The sequence below is a fragment of the Bufo gargarizans genome, chromosome 5 (genome assembly GCF_014858855.1).
Source record: "Bufo gargarizans isolate SCDJY-AF-19 chromosome 5, ASM1485885v1, whole genome shotgun sequence".
Lineage (NCBI taxonomy): Eukaryota > Metazoa > Chordata > Amphibia > Anura > Bufonidae > Bufo > Bufo gargarizans.
The window spans coordinates 71,119,358-71,143,703 of NC_058084.1; positions in this window are offsets into that span (position 1 = coordinate 71,119,358).

Genomic DNA, 24,346 nt, shown 5'->3' on the forward strand with positions numbered 1-24,346 from the left:
TGACAATACAGATGCAGTTTTGTAGAACCAGGTTTATTTTTGACCAGACACATTTTAGTGCTTTTTTTTTAGAACTTGTTGGTTTATTGATTATAGCTTTTTGTGGTGGTGTCAAATTGATTGATGAGTCTATTATCACTGTGTCAGTTGGACTTTTTTTAAAATCATTTGTAAAGAAAGTTTTTATTACTCAAAAAGATTAAATCATATCATGCCTTTAATTGTGAATCAGATATAGCAGCTTTAAATTTGCTGCATTCTTTACTGCCTTTGCCATTGCTATGCTGCCATAGTCAGTCATAGAAGGCAGGAAGTATCTGTTAGGGTTAGAACAGAAAGCAGCGCACCATAGAGTACATCAGGACCATGTATCCTCAAATTTTAAATTGGAGGCTCGCCTGTATAGGTTGTGCTTGATTAGGCACAACGCTAATGTATGCGTATCAGGATCGCAAAAGTTGTATGGGATGCACCCAAAGTCACATGAGCGTCAGGGACAGGTGCCCAGTCTGCTATAGAGGTAAGTAAAGTTGAGAATGGTGGACCGCCAGGTGCAAAAAAAAAACACATCAACTGTCAAGCGATCAATAATATTGTCCCTGATGACCTATACATACTGGTGAAATGTTTAAGAACAAATTATGAAGCAGATTTTCAATAAGAAGATTAGATGCAGAAAGATCAGGTTAGAGTCTAGGTTCCATGCAGATGGATGCCAACCATCCAGAAATTTCTGGACAGTCCTTAAAAATAGGCAACTTTTTTCCTGTGTCCGTGAAATAAAATTGATGTGTCCATGATTTTTATGAGGCTGATGGTCCTTGACTAAATTATTTTGGTGGTAATTATCATCATTTTACAGCCCACAGTAAATGCTGGTAATGAGGTGTTAAAGGTATATTGAGCTATAGACATGTATGAATTGTAATTTTTATCATTCATTAAGGTTTTCCTATTTTTCCATAAAACATGTTGGCAGTCCATAATTTTGCGATAAATTGTCAAGAAAAAATAATAATTCTGTTGAGTGTTTCCACTTGTAATGTGTACATGTGCATCCTGAAATTATCACCAAACCATCTTGTGAGCTTGTATACCCCTATGAGTGCACACAGGACCTAGAACAGTCACTATAGCTGACTCTATATTTATATTTGCTTTCAGTTACGCACATTTATTTTATCATTTATAATAAAGTTAAATTGAATTAGCCTGTTTCCTCCTCCATAGTTTGAATCTTACAATGTATATTTCACTATCTTACATTCATAAGTGTCTGTCAGGTATGTGATGTTCCACCATGTTACACGGGCATGGCTGAAAAGGGTTCATCTACTGTATCTCCACCAAATTAAATATTGCAATCATCCAGTCAAGATGCAAAAGATGCAAACTGAACATAAATCACACTGCAATGCAGTCTACACACCACAGAAACACCCTGCCAGCACTCACCAAATTCTAAGAAGGGAAGGGAACCCAACACATACATTCTATTTCCCACCAGTTAAATGGGTAAACACTCTTAGAAAGGCTGTGGATTTGTTTAAATCATACAATGAAAAATATATTAACGTTTATTTAAAGGGAACCTGTCATCGAGATTCTGTGTATAGAGCTGAGGCCATGGGTTGCTAGATGGCCGCTAGCACATCCGCAATACCCAGTCCCCATAGCTCTGTGTGCTTTTATTGTGTAAAAAAAAACCTATTTGATACATATGCAAATTAACCTGAGATGAGTCCTGCCCCTGACTCATCTCACATACAGGACTCATCTCAGGGTAATTTTTATATGATATTGCAGATGTTCTAGCGGCCATCTAGCAACCCATGTCCTCAGCTCTATACACAAAATCCCTGTGACAGGTTCCCTTTAAGCTTTAATAAAGCAGTGCATTGCTTACAAAAGTAAAAACAGAGAAAAAAATAACATGACATATAAAAAAAACAAGTAAAACACTAAAATAACAGAAGATCTAACACTTACAGTAAAAGCTTAAGTCTCATATGTCTCCCTGTTAGAATAAAGGACCACAGTTTGGTCTTGATTGACCCTCAAAATGTGAGTCCCTCTTTATTGTTCATAGCATAGTTTGTAGGCATGGAAAGATGGTGGTTGCTCCTCTCTTCCGGGCAACTAGAGCTACACTGTCAAGCTCCTGACCCAGAGAAGGACCTGCCTCCTCTCACTGAGCAGAGCAACATAACTAAACTTTCCTGTTTGGATTACGAACATCACATAGAAAAAGTGCATTAACATTAACAATGGATATTAACCCATTAAGTAGAAAATTATCCATTTTCCCTGACTTAGCTTTAATATGTTAGAATGCCTATTTCATATGAATTAGATGGAAACACTCCTCCATAAAGACTAAGCAAAAAAAAAAATATTATTTCTTCTATGGGGGATACTTATTGCAACATATCTCACACAGACCAAAATGGCAATCAAACAATGTTTCTAACTCACATTCTGGTATATGCGTCAACAATTGTGTGGGTACGAACCAGTACTTCTTCTTTACAACTTTAGACTTAGGTTTTCCCTGGTGCGCATAGATGAATAGTTAGTTTTAAAGTATGTGTGGGAATGTTTGAGGGTTTATGCTTTAGAAAGCGATCCCTGTACTACAAAATTCTAATTATGTATGAATTTACACTTGTGACCTAATAATAAGATATTTAAAATAAAATGACCAAAAAGCACCCCATAAATTAATCATATGCTGTAGCCCTCTAAATCCCAACTAATCAGTTGGTATAAGCAGATACTAAAATATGACCATCGTTGTATGTTAACAGAAAACTTCTTAGTGTTTAATTTTTTTATGCTGTCCTCTTTTGGTAACGAGCAAAGCAATTATATTTAGCCATTGAAGGGGTTGCCCCATGTTTAAATACTAATTTTCTCCTCTAGATCACAGAAAACAACTATTTTTTAATTTGAATCATTTAAAAATACTCTTGTGTCAATATGCTTGTTATGATGCCTCCTGGAGGTATTTTAATTCTGTCTCAGATCGTTCAACCAATGAGTCCAGTACTGTTGAGAAGAATATGTGCTCTGATTCTGGCATGCACGACAATAGGAATCACTCCACTATCGGCACTGTTTATATGGTCCAGATTATAATGCACATTGTTTTTCTGGTAAGACTATATACAGTAGTTACGCTAGCTATTAATATTTTATATATGACCATTACAGTATGTAATTCCCAATGCACGCTAGCATTCTGATTTGACCTATTACTTGACAATTGCAAAAGCTATTCATGAAAATGAAGTTGTTAAAGATGTCACAACCCTTGCCCTTTTAGTAAAATCGCTCAACTCTCTTCACATTTCCAAACCTCTATCTCTTTATCTATAGATAATAAGAAAACTCAAATGCATTATAGCCTATTAAGGAATCTGAGCAGATTAATATGGATGGGCATTTCCATATTAAACACATATAATTCTTTCCTCTGCTCAGAATTAAAGTCTGGTGCTAGATGTTATCTTTGTTCAGGATTTTAAGAAATTGGCCTTGAAATAACAAGGTCATTCTTTTTAATATTTCCATACTACATACATATCTAAAAATAGTGATGGAGAATTGTTTTAAAAGCGAGATAACAACCTTAGTATATTTGACATTACAGCATTTTAAAAGGTAACTTAGTATCTATATTTATGAAAAGCTGGAGCAATATGGATCGAAGTGGGAGTTAGCAAAGTTTTTAGCTTTATACTATCCCAGTCAAGCAACCTAAATGTCTATTAGAACATGCAGTACTGGTTTAAAACAATTACATTTAGGCCCCTTTCACACGGGTGAGAATTCCGCACAGGTGCACTGCGTGAGGTGAACGCATTGCTCCCGCACTGAATCCGGACCCAATCATTTCTATGGGGCTGTGCACATGAGTGGTGATTTTCACGCATCACTTGTGCGTTGCGTGAAAATTGCAGCATGCTCTATATTGTGCGTTTTTCACGCAATGCAGGCCCCACAGCATCTGCAAGTGTGGATGCGGTGGGATTTTGAAGCATGGTTGCTAGGAGATGATCGGGATGGGGACCCGATCATTATTATTTTCCATTATAACATTGTTATAAGGAAAAATAATAGCATTCTTAATACAGAATGCTTAGTAAAATAGGGATGGAGGGGTAAAAATAAAATAAAAATAATTTAACTCACCTTAATCCATTTCTTTGCGCAACCCGGCTTCTCTTCTGTCTTCTTCTTTGCTGTCCAGAAGGAAAAGGACCTGTGGTGACATCACTGCGCTCATCACACGGTCCATCACATGATCCACCAACATGGTGATGGATCATGTGATGGACCGTGTGATGAGCGCAGTGACGTCACCACAGGTCCTTTTCCTCAAAAACAGCAATTATGACAAGAAAGAAAAGGGAGAGGCGCTCATAGGGTAGTAAGCGATGATACGCAGATAAACATGATGGATTGAATGTGCTCACCTTTGAGTGTTGTGCAGGTGTAAGCGCACAACAGGTTTAGACACACAATAGGTCGGGAGGGTGAGGGAGGTCCGTTCAATCCCTTTGGATGGAGTTGCCAAAAACTCCTTGGGATTGTTAAGGGCGAGAAGAGTGATTTGTGTCTGAAAACACACGATAGAGTACCTGGAAGCAACGCCAGATGCAGCATCAGCTACTACAGCAGGAGTCCCCAGCCACCCGGCCACCTTCTGCCTGTTGCCCCTTGCTGTTGGCGCCCCTAAGACTTGATAAAGGAGTTATAAACTCCGAAACGCGTTGTCAACTGAACAATAAATATTATTTATACCAAAAAACCTTGAAACTGTGGTCGTCCCTGTGCGCCAAGGAGGTACCCTATCGTGTGTTTTCAGACACAAATCACTCTTCTCTTTTCCTCAAAGAAGAAGACAAAAGAGAAGCCGTGCTGCGCGAACAAGTGGATTAAGTTGAGTTAATATTTTCTTTTTTAACCCCTCCATCCCTATTTTACTAAGCATTCTGTATTAAGAATGCTATTATTTTCCCTTATAACCATGTTATAATGGAAAATAATAAAATCTACAGAATACCTAACCCAAACCCAAACCTCTGTGAAGAAGTCCGTGTTCGGGTCTGGGTACCAAACATGGCGATTTTTCTCACGTGCGTGCAAAACGCATTAAAATGCTTTGCACTCGCGGGAAAAAATCACGCATGTTCCCGCAATGCACCCGCATCTTTTCCCGCGCGCCACCCGCAACGCCCGTGTGAAACCAGCCTTAGTAAATGTATTTAAAATGTATGTATCCTTGATATGAAAGAGCCAGGTAAATGTTATGGTTAGATCTATGCACATTCTGTTCTAGCAAGAACAGCATAATCTACAGCTCTATCTTGGTTAGAAAAATGAAAATTAAAGTTGTCATGGATCCATTAAGAATGGAAGCCATGATGCTAATGCATTTAGTGATTGAACACAAAGAAGCAGTAATGTGATGCAAAAAACACGAATTAAGGTGTAATATATGTACAATATATGGCTGATTACGTTTTTTAAAACAGTCGAGTGACTCCAACCAATAAATTAGGCAGTGTAGCTAACTCAGATGCTTGCACATCTACTATAAGTGGTATGGAGCAGAGGATGTTGAGTTGCAAATAAAGCTACAGACACAATTCGGGTAAGACAAAAACAAATTCACTGACGTTACATCAGTTTAGGACTGTATAGCCCAGAGGGGTACACACAGTCTTCATAAAGGAGAGGTAATTTTCTTAAATGCTGCACAGCTAAGAACAATGTAACACAGCCTCTCCTCAAAGATGGAAAGGTCAAGATAGGGAATGGTGATTCTCCTTTGCTTAGTCTATAAATTCTCTCTGATACAGGGCTACCTTTTATCAAGTCCTGCGTGGCCTCTCCTCCTATGTGTTCTCATGCTTAAAGGGCACATCTTTCTCCACCATACTTCCCCATCGCCATCTTGGACAAATGAGGCTAATGATTTTAGTTAGAATAACCACATTAGTTAGGAGAACCACCAAAACCCATATAATAATGAAATAAACAATCTTTTACTATATAAAGTATATATGATACAACAGTACAATGCTAGTTTTCACCACTTTCCAAGGGGAAACATGTTACACACAGTCCAGAATTCATCTCTTATATATATATAAAAATGAGTTTCTGTCTGTCTGGACGTCTGTCTGTCTGTTCTTTATGCACGACCAAACAAATTTGGCACACAGGTACATCAGGAGTCTGGGAAGTTTTCCATAACAACCCAGCCATTTTTCTTCACTGCTGTAGGTCAGCTTTAGGCTAACGCTACAGGAGGACAATAAGTCACACAACACATAGGGCACAACTACGCTGCTACGTGCATCCATCTTGGATGGATTTTTTGCGACTGTCGTGTTGCAGTCGCACATGTCAGAGTGCGACACCATAGCCTATCATAAAAGTTGTTAAGACAAATTGTTGTGCAACACATGTTGTTGTGTAGCCCTAGCATTGAAGGGGCGAGCGCTGTGGAGGTCACTGTTAAAGAGGCCGGCACTGTGGAGGTCACTGTTAAAGGGGCGGGCACTGTAGAGGTCACTTCTATGGGGGAAACGGTATAACTTTATGACACAGGGAAACATAAAATTAAATAGATGCAATATACCCGTGCAAAGCCAGGTCCTTCTGCTAGTCTCTTATATACATATATTCAAATTAGTTTCTGTCTGTTTTGTATGTGTGACCAAACGACCGGACCGATCTTCACCAACACAGGTACATCAGGCGTCCGGGAAGGTTATAGACCGGGTCTCAGCTTTCTAGGATGTACCGTTCCTGAGATATTCCCAAATAATGACCTACATTAGGCATTTCAAGCCTGCAAGTCTTTCACTCATATCCCAACTGCCATACACATGGTTGCGTGTCCCTTATCAGCCAATAGAGGCTTGCAAGCCTTAGTCTCTACATACACACAGTTTCACACCAGGTTTCCATAACAACCCAGACATTTTTCTTCACTGCTTGAAGTCAGCTTTAGGCTAGGGCTACACGACGACAATAAGTTGCACGACACATAGGACACAACTACACTGCTACATGCATCCATCTTGGATGGATTTTTTGAAAGTCAATGACTGTGAAAGTCAATGTTAAAGGGGCGGTCATTGAGAAAGTCTCTTTTAAAGGGGTGGGCACTGTGGAGGTCTCTGTTAAAGTAGTGGTCACTGTGAAAGTCACTGTTAAAGGGGCAGTCACTGTAAAAGTCACGGTTAAAGGGGCGGTCACTGTGAAAGTCACTGTTAAAGGGGCGGTCATTGTTAAAGGGGCGGTCATTTTGAAAGTCACTTTTAAAGGGGTGACCACTGTAAAAGTCACTGTTAAAGCGGCGGTCACTGTTAAAGGGTGATCACTGTAAAAGTCACTGTTAAAGGGGCGGTTACTGTGAAAGTCACTGTTAAAGGCGCAGTCACTGTGAAAGTCACTGTTAAAGGGGCGGTCACTGTGAAAATTACTGTTAAAGGGGCGGTTACTGTAAAAATCACTGTTAAAGGGGCAGTCACTGTGAAAGCCACTTTTAAAGAGGCAGGCACTGTGGAGGTCTCTGTTTAAAGGGCGGTCACTGTGAAAGTCACTGTTAAAGGGGCAGTCATTTTGAAAGTCCTGGTTAAAGGGGCGGCCACTGTGAAAGTCACTGTTAAAGCGGCAGTCACTGTTAAAGGGGCTGTCACTGTGAAAGTCATTGTTAAAAGGGCGGTCACTGTGAAAGTCACTGTTAAAGGGGCGGTCACTGTGAAAGTCACTGTTAAAGGGGCGATCACTGTGAAAGTCACTGTTAAAGAGGCGGTCACTGTTAAAGGGGCGGTCACAGTGAAAGTCACTGTTAAAGTCACGATCACAGTGAAAGTCACTGTTAAAAGGACGGTCACTGTGAAAGTCACTGTTAAAGGGTCGGCCACTGTGAAAGTCACTGTTAAAGGTGCGGTCACTGTGAAAGTCACTGTTAAAGTCGCAGTCACAGTGAAAGTCACTGTTAAAAGGGCGGTCACTGTGAAAGTCACTGTTAAAGGGGTAGTCATTGTTAAAAGGTCGGTCACTGTGAAAGTCACTGTTAAAGTGGCGGACACTGTGAAAGTCACTATTAAAGGGGTGGTCACTGTTAAAGGGACGGGCACTGTGGTGGTCACTGTTAAAGGGGCGGGTACTGTGGAGATTACTGTTAAAGGGGCAGGCACTGTGGAGGTCACTGTTAAAGGGGCAGGCACAGTGTAAGTCACTGTTAATGGATGAGCACTGTGAAGGTCACTGTTAAAGGGACAGCCGCAATGAAGGTCACGGTTAAAGGGGTGGTCAATGTTAAAGGGGCAGGTACTATAGAGGTCACTGTTAAAAGGGATGGGCACTGTAAAGGTCACTGTTAAAGGGGCGGGTACTGTGGAGGTCACTGTTAAAGGGTCAGGCACTGTGGAGGTCACTGTTAAAGGGCAGGCACTGTGTAAGTCACTGTTAAATGAGCACTGTGAAGGTCCCTGTTAAAGGGACAGCCGCAATGAAGGTCACGGTTAAAGGGGTGGTCAATGTTAAAGGTGCAGGTACTATGGAGGTCACTGTTAAAGGGGCAGGCACTGTGTAAGTCACTGTTAAAGGATGAGCACTGTGAAGGTCACTGTTAAAGGGACAGCCAAAATGAAGGTCACTGTTAAAGGGGTGGTCAATGTTAAAGGGGCAGGTACTGTTGAGGTCACTGTTAAAGGGGCGGGCACGGTGAAGGTCACTGTTAAAGGGACAGCCACGATGAAGGTCACTGTTAAAGGGGTGGTCAATGGTAAAGGGGCGGGCACTGTGGAGGTCACTATTAAAAAGGAGGGCACTGTTAAAGGGGTGGGCACTGTGGAAGTCACTGTTAACGGGGCAGGCACTGTGGAGGTCACTGTTAAAGGGGCAGAGACTGTGGAGGTCACTGTTAAAGGGGCAGGCACTGTGAAGGTCACTGTTAAAGGGGCGGCCACAATGAAGGTCATTGTTAATTGAGTGGTCAATGTTAAAGAGGCGGGCACTGTGGAGGTCTCTGTTAAAGGGGTGGTCAATGTTAAAGGGGCAGGCACTGTGGAGGTCACTATTAATAAGGCGGGCACAGTTAAAGGGATGGGCACTGTGGAAGTCACTGTTAAAGGGGCGGGCAGTGTGCAGGTCAATGTTAAAGGGGCGTGCACTGTGGAGGTCACTGTTAAAGAGGTTGTCTGGGTTCAGAGCTGAACCCGGACATCTCTCCATTTTCACCCCAGAAGCCCCCTTGAAATGAGCATCGGAGCAGTTTATGCTCTAATTCTCTCCTTTTCCCCTGCGCTAAATTGCGCAGACGTACCAGGGCTCTCCATGTGGCTGCCAGGTACCCCGGTGACGTCACGGCACTAATGGGCGGGATTTAACTCTGCCCTAGCCAGTAAAACGGTTAGGGCAGAGCTAAAGCCCGCCCCCTCAGAGCCGGTGACGTCACCGAACACACTGCCGGGTGGAAGTTACCGCCCGGCAGTGTGTTATTGAAAACAAAAGAGCCCGTGCCCTGCGTGACTTAGCGCAGGGCAAGGGAGAGCATCGGAGCATGAGATACTCCAATGCTAGCCTCAGGGGGGCTGTCTGGGTGAAAATAAGAGCTCTGAACCCGGACAACCCCTTTAAATAAGAAGGCACTGTGGAGGTCACTGTTAAAGGGGCGGGCACTGTGAAGGTCACTGTTAAAGGGGCGGCCACAATGAAGGTCAGTGTTAATTGGGTGGTCAATGTTAAATGGGCGGACACAGTGGAGCTAACTGTTAAAGGGGTGGTCAATGTTAAAGGAGTGGGCACTGTGGTGGGCACTGTTAAAAGGGCAGGTACTGTGGAGGTCACTGTTAAAGGGGCGGCCACAATTAAGGTCACTGTTAATTGGGTGGTCAATGTTAATGAGGAGGGCACTGTGGTGGTCACTGTTAAAGGGGCAGGTACTGTGGAGGTCACTGTTAAATGGGCGGGCACTGTTGAGGTTACTGTTAAAGGGTCAGGCACTGTGGAGGTCACTGTTAAAGGGGCGGGCACTATTAAAGGGACGGGCAAAGTGGAGGTCACTGCTAAAGGGGCGGGCAATGTAGATGTCGCTGCTAAAGGGGCAGGCACTTTGAAGGTTACTGTTTAAGGGGCAGCCACTAGGAAGGTTACTGTTTAAGGGGTGGTCAATTTTAAAGGGGCAGGCACTGTGGAGGTCACTAATAAAAAGGTGTGCACTGTTAAAGGGGTGGGCACTGGGCAGGTCAATGTTAAAGAGGCGGTACTGTGAAGGTCACTGTTAAAGGGGCAGTCATTATAAAGGTCACTGTTAAAGGGGTGGTTAATGTTGAAGGGGGGGCACTGTGGAGGTCACTATTAATAAGGCGTGTACTGTTAAAGGTGTGGGTACTGTGGAGGTCAATGTTAAAGGGGCGGGCACTGTGGATGTCACTGTTAAAGTGGCAGGCACTGTGTAGGTAACTGTTAAAGATGTGGTCACTGTTAAAGTGGTAGGCACTGTGGAGGTCATTGTTAAAGGGGCGGGCACTGTAGAGGTCACTTCTATGGGGGAAACGGTATAACTTTATGACACAGGGAAACATAAAATTAAATAGATGCAATATACCAGTGCAAAGCCAGGTCCTTCTGCTAGTCTCTTATATACATATATTCAAATTCGTTTCTGTCTGTTTTGTATGTGTGACCAAACGACCGGACCGATCTTCACCAACACAGGTACATCAGGTGTCCGGGAAGGTTATAGACCGGGTCTCAGCTTTCTAGGATGTACCGTTCCTGAGATATTCCCAAATAATGACCTACATTAGGCATTTCAAGCCTGCAAGTCTTTCACTCATATCCCAACTGCCATACACATGGTTGCGTGTCCCTTATCAGCCAATAGAAGCTTGCAAGCCTTAGTCTCTACATACACACAGTTTTACACCAGGTTTCCATAACAACCCAGACATTTTTCATCACTGCTGTAGGTCAGCTTTAGGCTAGGGCTACACGACGACAATAAGTTGCACGACACATAGGGCACAACTACACTGCTACATGCATCCATCTTGGATGGATTTTTTGCAACTGTCATGTCACAGTCGCTGCATGTCACAGTGCCACACCATAACCTATCATTATAAAAATCATTGCGTGACATTGGTGCGACAAAATGTCGCACGACACATGTCGTTATGTTGCCCTAGCCTTAAAGGTGCAGGGCGCTGTGGAGGTCTCTGTTAAGGGAACGGTGGAGGTCACAGATAAGGAGAGGGTCCTCTATGGAGGTCACTGTTAAGGGGGCGGGCCTCTGAGGAGTTCAATGTCAAGGGAGTGGAGTGCTGTGAAATTCACTGTTAAAGGGGCGGGCTGCGAAATATACCCGTGCAAAGCCAGGTCCTTCTGATAGTATATATATATATATAGAGATGAGGCAACCATTGCCACCCTTAGAGATACCGGGTATCATTGCTTGGTGGGAATAGATTTCTATGACTCCGCTGTCACAATGGATCTCTTGATTTATTTACTGTTTTTGCTTATGGAATATGTGACAGGGAGGTGACAGACAATAGTAGGTCCAGTGTGTATAATGGATATTTGACAATCATAGCTGTCCTCATTGGCTTCTATTTTGCATTGGTAGTGTGATTGGACGCCGATGACTCCATTGTTACAAACAGCATGTCTATCCACTTCCTACATATATACTATTTAGTTACTTGCCTTTCTTTATTAAAAGGTTCTTGTGGGAATAAGAGGCAAATAGAGATATAGGTTTGATCATGTGACTATACCCTGATGAGCTCTTTATGTGCAGCGCTTGTGAGACATCAGGTGACTACTAAGAGCCTAGTCACGTGGGACGTTGGTCATATGACTTATGTTACGAAGCATGCGACTCCCAGCACGCTAATACACACACGCCATCTAATAATATAGGAGGCGTGCACAATATTGGCTTCCCTACAGGGAAGTGATGTATGCGTTCCAACGATGCGCTCCAAATGGAGCGGAAGTAGGAAGTGCACATCGCGCAACCGCATTGACACAGAGTCCACACCGAGATCCTCATTTGAACCAAGGTATCCATTATGGTCATGATTGATGGATTATGTGTTTTTCATTATGTTTTTTTGTGCACCAATCATGTAATCAATATCTTCACCTGATCATGAATTATATTTATATATGAACTATATGTATTTATTTACATCAAATTGCACTACTTGTTAAAATCCGATTGATTTTTATGAAAGAATTTATCCTTTGGCATTCACTGATATTGCACTGTATTTATATTGAATATTTTTATACTTTTTTACTTAATCATGTTAATCACGTTTTAAATTGATCACCCTATTTATATGCTGTTATACCCACTATTTGTATCACTGCTTGAGGAAGGTTCCAGTGTGTGGACCGAAACGTTGCATTGGTGAATAAAAGTCACATTTATTTTACTTTTTTGGAGTGCCGTGGAATATTCGTCTTTGCATTTTTTTGAGATTGGATCGCTTCAACATCCGCTCGCACCCAATTTGCTTTGGACCTGCGGTGCCGTTTACACTTTATGTTATTATTGCTGTTTATTGAATCCTAGTGAACAGGCACGCTATGAATATGAACTCTTCAGGAAATACTATGCCCACTGGGGACTTTTCACCAATTGTTTTTTGTATACCCAAGATGATGCTGATAGGATTCTAAATGCTCATAGAGGAGATGCCAGTTTTCTTTCTATTCTGACTGTACTAGAGGTTAAAAGGAACTATGAAAGAGCCAAGAAGAGAATGACAGCATTAGACCTACATCTTACTACACTGAGTGAATACTATAAAGCTCAACGTATTCCCAGAGGTATGCAAACTCATTGTCCGCGTACAATGTGTATGCAGGACAATGAGTTGAGAACATAATATGAAATGATTGCTAATAAATTTTCATCTGATTTGATATTGCTTAATATGGAATTTCTACAGAGGGACCTGATGGACACTACTAAACAAAGGGATACAGCTGAAACTGCCTTAAAGGCATTACTATTTGCAGAGGAGTTTGATTCTTATCTGTCTAAACTTGCTCCCTTTTTAGTAAAGCTACATAAAGAGACCCAGATACAAAACGGAATGGCAAAGGGACACCATTGACTATAATACAGGTTCTGTGTATAACTGGACTGGTTTACAACAAGCATTTCAACAAAATAATAACAAAAAATGGATAAAAAGAACTAAAAGAAGGTCAACGACTGTATTAATAATGACATGGAATCACAATCTGCCCTTTTTATTAGCAGCTCCGACAAATACATCCATAAAAAATCCACCAGAAGAGGTGGAAGGAGAAGATTCAGACGCCGCAAAAACCAGAAGCAAGAGTATACTAAAAAAAAGGCGCATGGGCAGCAAATATAGCCTCACATGTTTTAACTGTTGATCAATTGAATATTCTGAACAAAGGTTTAAGTTTCTGCCCAAGTCAGAAAACTGATTGGCTACAAATGGAAATAGATCTACATCAGTTCTTTAGAAGGCTGAGACTTAAAGCATGGTTTGCATCACAACAGAAAGATGGAGACCATGTTAGAATTATCTGATTTCGATCTGTTTCCCAAAAGTTGTTTTTCTCCTTCTATCTCCTTTGATGCTATTGATGTGTTTTAGGATGCAGTATTGAGGTATATTAACAACTTAAAAACAAGTGACACTGGGAGGTTACAACATCACACAAAGTGAAAAGGCTGCTCTGGACTAATTGACCACGGCCTCACCATTAAACCTCCTGATAAGGGTGGTGCGGTCGTGGTCATGGACACTAATAAATACATTGATGATGTAATGAGACAACTTAATGACACACAGGTATACAAAAGATTGACATATGATCCAAAATGGGAGATAGAAAAATGCATCAAGCATGAAGCCAAACAGGGAGGTCTGATTGGTGAGAGACTCAGAGATTTTTTGATTATTACATAGGACACCCATGTTGTATCTTCTACCTAAAATACACAAAAATCTTATAAAACCACCCGGGAGACCGATAGTCTCAACCAGAGATTCTTTGTTCAGTAACATTTCTGTGTTTCTGGACAAGGTTTTACGCAAGTTTGCAATTATAGCAAAATCATATATAAAAGATACTTCAGATTTTTTGCTGATGGTTAGAGATACAGTAATACTTGTGGGTGCTGCATTGGTGTCCTTAGATATAACCAGCTTGTATACTTCTATTAGACATGAACTGGGCCTCAAACAGTCAGACACTTCCTTCAGGGATCAGATTATATTCCAGAATGTCAAGACTTTTTGCTTAGCCTATTACATGCTGTCCTTACAAATATATTTTTTTTATTTGGAGATCAGGGGAACGGCAATGGGGTCAAATGTGGCACCGACTTATGCCAATTTGACCGTTGTCTTCCTAGAAGAGATGTGCATCTATGTGCACTTCGGCAATGTGCTGAGGTGGTGGAGGTACATAGATGACATCTTCATATGGACTGGTACTGAAACAGAATTGAAGGCGTTTTTTTATTCCCTTAATACAATAGATGAGAACATTAAGTTTACCATACAATTTTCTAAACAAGACATCCAATTTTTGGATACAAAAATGACTGTGATTGATAGAGAGGTTGAAACGAATGTATATGTCAAGCCAACAGACAGAAACACATTATTGCATTTTGGGAGTGCTCATTCTAGACCAATGATCAAATCTCTGCCATTCAGTCAATTTCTGAGAGCAAAACAAATTGTTTGTTGCGCTGAACAACTTGAGCACACATTAAATAGGATGCAAGATTCCTTTGAGGAAAGAGGATATCCGAAGACTATTTTAAAAACACATAGGAGGAGGATAGAAAGGTACAATAGGGAAGATCTACTGATACAGAAGCAGAATAAACCAAGTCAATGGGGACCTGAAATTTTGAGCACTAAAATGGCTGTAAAAATATCATGGAAAGGGCTAGAGGGCTGCAAATGGCATCAAAATGTGGTTTAGAGCATGGCAAGTGCTCTGCAAAGAAATGTGGATAGGGAAATGACTTTAAATAACATAAAATAGGTAAAAACAAAAAATAATAATCTTGATCTAGGAGAACGAGGTCCATATGGAGAAGGAGGGTGAGGAGACGGTAGATGTGGCGGTGTAGGTAGAAGTGGCGGTGGAGGAGGTAGCCTACACTGCTTTTTGGTTTTAAATTAATTTTTTTATATTAGGGTACACCCCAAAACATTGGGAAATATAACCTGTGATAACCCCCTCCAGTCGTACTAAACACACGTTTAGACAATACACTGGCTGCAGGACAGGCCAGCACCGCCAAGACGTAAAAGCCAAGCTTAGGCCATGTGCCCAATTTGGAGACCCAGAAGTTGCAGGGGGCAGACCCATCAGTCAGTTCGTGTAGGTGTGTGCACACATACTGCTCCACCATATCGCACGTCCTCGTGATGTTCACGATCCAATTTGATATCTGCTCTATCAACTTTCGATGTTCTTTCTGCGCCTGCCATGTTGATCATGGTTAGCGGCGAATCACGGTTCCATGCCGGATTGAGAACGTGAGAAAAAGAGACCACATCCAAGGGAGATCAATGGATGAAATTTAATTGTGATCGAGCGGAAATGTGGGACAAATTATTAAAGCAGAAGAATTGAAGGAAAGAAGGGGTGCGATTACCCACTCCCACTTGGGGAGGTAGTGACGATAAATAACAATACAGGACTCTTAAGATGCCCTGTTATTGGAATGATTAATAAAAAAATTATAGGGAATGTCACTGGGGTATTTAGTATTTGGCAACGTTAGCCAGGAGAGGCCTTGCTGCCGCTTTGTTGACTCTAGATATCTTCTGCCTGATCGCACGTCCCTGTGACGTCCACGATCCATTTGGATATGTTCTATATCAACTTTCGATGTTCTTTTCTGAGGCTACCATGTTGATCACGGTTATCGGCAAATCAGGGTTCCACGCCGGAGAGGGAGCGTGAGTAAGGCAGACCTCATCCAAGGGAGGTCAATGGCTGCAATGGGATGGAGCGGAAATGTGGGACAAGTTATTAAAGCAGAAGGATCGAATGAAAGGGCCAATTAAAGACGAATTAAGAAATTTGATTCCCTGTCACCTATGCAGAGCAGGGGTTTTTCATCTCCAGAAATAGGTTTATGTCACCCACCAATGGTACAGATTATTTTTAAAAATTTCGGTCCCCGTCACCTATGCAGAGCAGGGGTTTATTCACGGCAAAAATTGTAAAATGTGACCCAAGAATGTAACAGAAAAATGTGTGAAATTTATTAACCTGTCTACTAGTCAGAGCAGGGATCTATCACAGCTAAAAATTGTCGAATGTCACCTGAAAATGTAAAAGAAAAATTTGTGAAATTTAATAAGCTGTCAACTAGGTTGAGCAGAGGTATATCACACCCAAAAATTGGTGAATTTCACCTGAAAATGTAACAGACAAATTTGTGAATTTTTTTTACCTGTCTACTATGTATAGCAGTGGTATATCACACCCAAAAATTTGTGAATTTGTGAATTTCACCCGAAAATGTAACAGACAAATTTGTGAATTTTTTTTACCTGTCTACAATGTATAGCAGTGGTATATCACACCCAAAAATTAGTGAATTTCAACCGAAAATGTAACAGACAAATTAGTGATTTTTTTTTTACCTGTCTACTATGTATAGCAGTAATATATCACACCCAAAAAGTTGCTGAATTTCACTCTAAAATGTAACAGACAAATTTGTGAGTTTTTTTTTACCTGTCTACTATGTATAGCAGTGGTATATCACACCCAAAAATTGCTGAATTTCACCATAAAATGTAAAAGATGAATTAGTGAATTTTTATTACCTGTCTACTATGTTCAGCAGTGGTATATCACACCCAAAGATTGGTGAATTTCACCCAAAGATGTAACAGAAAATTTGTGAAATGACATAAAATAAAATAAAATACGTACAAATAAAAATAAAAAAAATAAAAAAAATTGATTTATGAGGTGGAGGTCCATATGGAGTAGAGTTTGAGGAGGCAGTGGACATAGTGGTGTAGGTGGAAGCAGCGGTGGAGGAGGACGAAGTAGCCAACACTGGTTTTTGGTTTTAATTTTAATACATGTCTATTCTGCACAAGGTACGGACAAGTCCTGTGGGAACCATGCCTGGTTCATTTTAATGAATGTGAGCTTGTCCACATTGGCTGTGGACAGGCGGTTGAGCTTGTCTGTGATAACGCACCCTGCCATGCTAAACACACGTTCAGATAATACACTGGCTGCAGGGCAGGCCAGCACCTCCAAGGCATAAAGGGCAAGTTCAGGCCATGTGCCCAATTTGGATACCCAGAAGTTGAAGGGGGCATACCCATCATTCAGTACATGTGCACACATACTGCTCCACCATGTTGGTGAAATGCTGCCTCCTGCTAAGACATTCCATATCAGCTGGTGGTGCTGGTTGTTGTGGCGTGCTGACAAAGCTTTTCCACATTTTGGCCATGCTAACCCTGCCTTCTCAGGTGTTGGCGGGACCTCAGCTGCATTGGCGACCTCTTCCTCGTCCTCTGCCTTTGCCTTGTGCTTCCTCTGTGCCCCCGCTGTCAGGTGGGAATGCAACCAGCAGCACTTCTACCATTGTGCGCTAGTACTCGCGCATCTTACGATCACGCTCCAGTGAGGGAATTAAGGACAGTACGTTGTCTTTGTAACAGAGATCCAGCAGCGTGGCCACCCAGTAATCAGCACAAGTTAGAATGTGGGCAACTCGGTGGTCGTTGCGGAGACTGCAGCATGTAATTGCTCATGTGTGCTAGGCTGTCCAGAGGCAACAAAAAGCTGTCCTCTGTGGGAGGTGTATCGTCTGTGTCCTCTGTATCCCCCCAGCCACACACCAGTGATGGCCATGAGCGGGTTTGGGTGCCACCCTGCTGTAAACACGGTTCCTCCTCCTCCATCTCCTCCTCCTCCACCTCATCATCCTCCAGAACTGAGTCCTGGCTGGACAATTGTTTACCTGGCGTTTGTGGGTGCAGGAACCCACCCTCGGAGCCACTGGTGAATGACTGGCCTAAAACCCTATGAAATGATCCCTCTTCCGCCTCCTTCTCCCCCTGTACCACTTCCTCTTCCATCATCGCCCGAAGAGTTTTTTCAAGGAGGTTTAGAAGTGGGATAGTAACGCTGAGAACGGCGTCATCGGCACTGGCCATGTTGGTGGAGTACTCGAAACAGCGCAACAAGGAACACAGGTCTCGCATGGAGGCCCACTAATTCGTGTGGAAGTGGTGCTGTTCCGCAGAGCGACCCGCCCGTGCATGCTGCAGCTGAAACTCCGCTATCCCCTGCTGCTGCTCGCACAGTCTGGTCAACATGTGCAAGGTGCAGTTCCACCTTGTGGGCACATGGCATATAAGGCGGTGAGCGGGAAGGCCGAAGTTACGCTGCAGCACTGACAGGCAAGCAGCAGCAGGGTGAGAACCCCGAAAGCATGCACAGCAGCCCACACTTTCTGCAGCAGCGTTGACATATCGGAGTAATTTTTAAGAAACCTCCAAGGGTGCACCAGACAAGGGATGTGTGTCAAACCAGCCAGTCCCAGAGCTGCCACGAGATTTCGCCCATTATCGCACACCACCAGGTCAGGCTTGAGGCTCACTGGCACCAACCACTCATCGGTCTGTTGTTCCATGCCCGTCCACAGCTCTTGCATGGTGGGGGGTTTGTCCCCCAAACAAATAAGTTTGCCCCTGGCTGTGCTGAAGTTGGTGGTGAAGGTGTTATGCTGATGGATGAGGAGGCAGTAGAGGATGAGGAGGAAGCAATAGGAGGCTAAGAGAAGCGCCCTGCAATCCTCGGTGGTGGAAGGACATGCGCCAAACTGCTATCCGCCTCAGGCCCAGCCGCCACTGCATTTACCCAGTGTGTTAGGGAGATATAACGTCTCTGACCGTGCTTACTGGTCCACGTATCCGTAGTTAGGTGGACCTTGCCCCAGATGGCGTTGCACAATGCACACCTGATTTTGTCCCCCACTTGGCTGTGCAGGGAAGGGATAGCTCACCTGGAAAAGTAGTGGCGGCTGGGCACGACGTACTCTGGGACAGCCACCATCATAAGGCTTTTAAAGCTCTCCGTCTTCACCAGATGGAATTACAGCATTTCAAAGACCAGTAATTTAGAAATGCTGGCATTCAGGGCCAAGGATCGTGGGTGGGAAGGGGGGTACTTCCTCTTTCGCTCCAGTATTTGGGAGATAGACAGCTGAACGCTTTCATGTAACATTGTGGAGATGCTTGGTGACCCAGGTGGTGGCGTTGCTGGCAGATCCTGTGTTTGCGGGCTGGCAGGTGACACTGTCACTCCAGAGGTGGATGAAGAGGCCGAGACTGCAGCAGAAGAGGAAGCAGAAGGAGCCAGAGACCTTTCTTTGTTTTGAGGAGTCTACTCCACTGCAGCTCGTGCTTTGCACTTAGATGCCTGGTCTTGCAGGTTGCACTCAGGTTGAAAACGCTTATGCCTCGTTTCAGGCTCTGATTGCACAGCGTGCAAACCACTCATGTCTTGTCATCAGCACATTGTCTGAAGAACTCCTTGGAGCTGGCTTTGGTGTGCTCGGTCCCTTGCTGCAGTGGGAAGTAGCAGGCGTACTGTCTAGGGGATTGCCGCTTCACTTTTGCGCCCTGCTCCCTCTTTTGCTGTGCTGATTTCTCTGTGTGACCACTGCCTCTTCCTCCGAACTAGACCTGTCACTCGCATGACCTTGATTCCATGTAGGGTCGAGGACCTCATCATCCTCCACATCATCTTCCACCCAGTCTTCACCCCTGCCCTCCTTGTTTGTCTGCACACTGCAGAAAGCCACAGCAGTTGGCACCTGTGTTTCGTCATCATCCGAGATGTACTGCGGTGGTCCTCCCATGTACTCATCCTGAAACATAAGTGGTTGGGCATCGGTGCACTCAATCTCTTCCACTTCTGGGGCAGGGCTATGTGGATGGCCCTGGGAAACCCTGTTAGCAGAGTCATCAAAAAGCAGAAGAGACTGCTCCATGACTTGGGGCTCAGACTTCTTGGCTTATTTGCAAGGGGGTGAGGTGAAGGACTAATGGACATGGGCTGCATGTGCCATTTCTGATCTTTCAGCAGGAGACTGGGTGAGAGACAATGTAAAGGAACTGGAGGCACTGTCAGCCACCCAATCTACTATCGCCTGTACTTGTTCTTGCTTCACCATTCGTAGAGCCACATTCGGCCCTACCAAATTATGCTGAAGGTTCTGTCGCCTACTCACACCTGAGGAAGGTGTTTAACTTGTGCGTGTATCTGGCACAGATCGACCACGTCCTCTCACTGCAACAGGAGGTCCACCAGCAGCACCACAACCGGGGCCACTTCACTTATTTGACGCTCTACTCATTCTTTGAGTTCACCCATCAAACTAACAGATGGTTTATGTCAGGCGACAATGTAACCGCCCATAATCAACAATTAAGTTCACTGAGAGTAAGGCAGTGCCGGTGTCATAAAGAGGAAACATTTCTTGAGGTCACACAACAGTGTGCCAGGCGAATTTTATACAATTGCTTTACGGTCATAAAAATGTTAATTTGTCAACCAACAATGTAACTGCAGTATTGACTGGTTGTATTTGGCTTTGACAAATGCACCAAAGGCCTCAGATGAGGGTCTTGCCCAAAATGGGTGTTTCATTAAAATCAGAATGTAACAGCAGTATCTAACACTTGTATTTCACCGTGACAAATGCAGCATATGCCCTAGATGTAGGGTCTTGCAAAAAAATTGTGTTTTTTTTTAACCCAGAATATAATTGCAGTATTTAACCTTTGTATTTGACTGTCACAAATGCAACAAAGGTCACAAATGTATTATCCTGACCAAAATGGATGTTTTTTTAAAACCAAGAATATAACTGCAGTATTTAAACTTTGCATTTGACTGTCACAAATGGAACAAAGGCCACAAATGTATTATCTTACATTATCTGGATGTTTTTTTAATACCAGAATATAACAGCGGTATATCACGCTTGTATTTCACTGTGACAAATGCAGCAAAGGCCCCAGATGTAGGGTATTGCAAAAAATTGGTGTGTTTTTTTAAACCCAGAATATAACTGCAGAATTTAAAGTTTGCATTTGACTGTCACAAATTCAGCAAAGTACCCAAAATGTATTTTCTTGCAAAAAAGGGTGTTTTTTTAAACCCTGAATATAACTGCAGTATTTAAACCTTGTATTTGACTGTCACTGTTCTGTGTCACTGGGCTCAGAGCAGGGTAAAAAAAATGTGCACTGCACCCACAAAACAAAATTGCTGTAGATCGCTGAGTTAACAAGCACTTCTGATAACTGATTCTTTCCTATTCTCTCCCTCACAGCAGCAGCATTCTATCCATACACTAATAAGAGCAGAGTTACGTGCAGCGCTACGTGACTCCAGCTTATATAGAGGCTGGGTCACATGCTTCACTGGCCAATCACAGCCATGCCATTAGTAGGCATGGCTGTGATGGCTTCTAAGTGCAGTTAAACTCTTGTTGATGCCTTTACACATTAATAAACTAAGCTTGTGTGTCAATGTATCAGGAATTACTTATTAATAACCCTATTTTTGGTTTTGCATTTTAGTTTTTTGCCACGTTCCAATTATCCATTCATATAGCCATTTGAGGGCTTATTTTTTGTGGGTCAAGATGCATTTTTTATTGTACCATGTCTGCCTGAGAAGGCATCCTGTTGCCATGGGAACCTTCCCCGTCTGCCACAACTTTGCAGATGGGAAAGGGTGAGGACGGGGCTGGTGGGGGGCTGTCTGGGGGCTCTCTCCCTCTCCATGGGGGGGCTGCAAAGGCACAGCAGCCCTCCGATGGGAGAGGGAGGGAGCAACCTGCGCTGCTAACCTTTTCCATACAGCGGTCCGTACGGACCGCGGTATGGAAAGGGTTAAACGGCTGACCGATGTCAGCCGTTTATACCAGGGTGCCAGCAATGTGCTGGCACCCTGGTATACCCACTGTACACCAGCGATTATTCATTGGGAGGCGGGCGGGGATCGCGATCCCGCCTGCCGCACCGCCCGCCTCCCGCACCGCCTCCCGCACCGCCCGTAACCCTCCCCCTGCACCACCCGCCCACATAATATCATTCAGGGGTGCAGGGGGAGGAAAAACATATATATTTTGGGCATTATAAAGTTTCTGATCCCCGCGGTAAACGGCAAAAAGCGCATCAAACCGCAGGTCTGAATTGACCTGCGGTTTGTTGCGATCGCCGATATGGGGGGGTCACGAGACCCCCCCGCGCATTTAGCCTAGGTGCCTGCTCAATGATTTGAGCAGGCACCTTGTTCCGATCACCGCCCGCCGGGCGGCAGTGATCGGAACAACACATGACGTACCGGTACGTCATGTGTCCTTAAGTACCAGGGCATCATGACGTACTGGTACGTCATGTGTCCTGAAGAGGTTAATAGTTCTGACATTTTCGGGTGCAGAGATACCTGATACTTTTTTAACTTTATATTTAATAACTATTAGCCCCCTTAGGAGGCTAGAACCTAGGGTCTTTTAATCCCTTGTCCTATTCACCCTAATAAAGATCTATTAGGTGAATAGGATTTTTACACTGTCCCTGCTGTGCTGTGCCTTGTGCACAGAGCACCAGGGAACTTACCATGGCAGGCCATTCCCCATCATTGCCTACTGTATGATATAGCCATCACCCACAGCAGCCTGCTCAATACATTTCTTCAACCACTGTGATGTACAGGTACAACCGTGGTTGAAGGGGTTAATGCCTGCTACATCTGTAGGTTAATGGATAATAATACAGTTAAGAAGCTCTAATTTGAAAATAAGAATAATCCAAAAATATGTTCAATTTACATAGATAAGGGATTAAAACTGAAAGTGTGCCCCCCTGAAAACTAGTGTGGGTGAAATGGTATAGGAATCTAGGAACCTATTAAATACAGTATCTTCTTATCAATCTCAATTAGGCGAATATTACATTGCCGATTTTTCGCGATAAAGAAAATAATCTCGAATTCACGAATATATGACGAATATTCTACCAAATATTCACAAAATATTGCGAATTCGAATATTGCCCCTGTCGCTCATCACTAATTGTCATGAGGGTGTCACGATCTATTGCTGACCCTGTTATGCCTGGGGTCAGAAGGTCGCAGCGAGTGGCTATTCACTCGGTTTCAAGAGATCGCTCCATGACCTGGTGGTGGGAATGGATTCCGGTCCAGGTTTTCCTGCTTAGGTTTGCAATCCTTTTTGTCCCATTTAGGAATATGTAGCTTTTCCTTTCAGCTGTTCTCTGTCAGCCACTCCCAGCTACTATATATTCTCCCTTTCTACTTTCCTTGTTGCCATATATAGACTTTCTTTCCAGATCTTCTATTCTGACCTCTGGTGGAGTTGGAGTGGCTGTGGAGGTGTTGGAACTGGAGCTGTTGGATCTCCGGTTCACTCCTGTTGTCTCCTGTTTGTTGTCTTCCTTCTGGGATTGTGTTGTTTGTCCTTTCACTGTTGTTACCCTAGGTGTCAGTGGTGAGGACTAGTGCTCCCACCGCCCTATTCGCTACCTAGGTTTTATTTCAGGGTAATCCAGGGACGAGGCACGTGATTGGCGTACGGGTTAGTAGCCCATCTAGGGACGTCAGGGCAGCCAGGTGCCAGTGCTAGGTGAGTTAGAGGTCACCACTCCTCCCTCTCCCTAGTGAAAGGGTACTCTCCTCTCCTCCTGCCATATCAGGTGTGATATTATATCTGGCCCTTATTTAGGGATTTTATTTTATTTTTTAAAGATCCACTATGGATTCTATTGCTGCTTTGGCAAAGCAGCTGCAATGTCTGTCTCTTGAAGTGACAGAATTGAGGGCATCAATCATTCAGCAGCAGCAGAAGACCTCAAGCTCAGTGGTTGCTATGGAAAAGCGAGGTAAATCCGGAACCTAAAGTTGCTCTCCCGGACAGATTTTCTGGAGGGAGAGACAAATTTGTGGTGTTCCGAGAAGCCTATAAATTATATTTCAGGCTGTGCCCAAATTCCTCTGGTAATGAGGAACAGCAGGTGGGGATTGTTATCTCCCTTATCCAAGGGAATCCTCAATCCTGGGCTTTTTCTCTGCCAGCTGGTACCCAGGCCCTCCGGTCAGTAGATGAGTTTTTTTTAGGCCCTGGGTCTCATATACTATGACCCTGACCGAGTCTCCCTAGTGGAGGTTTATTGTTTTGAGTATAAAAGGTGGGCCAGGGGTTGTCAGAGAAAGTAAA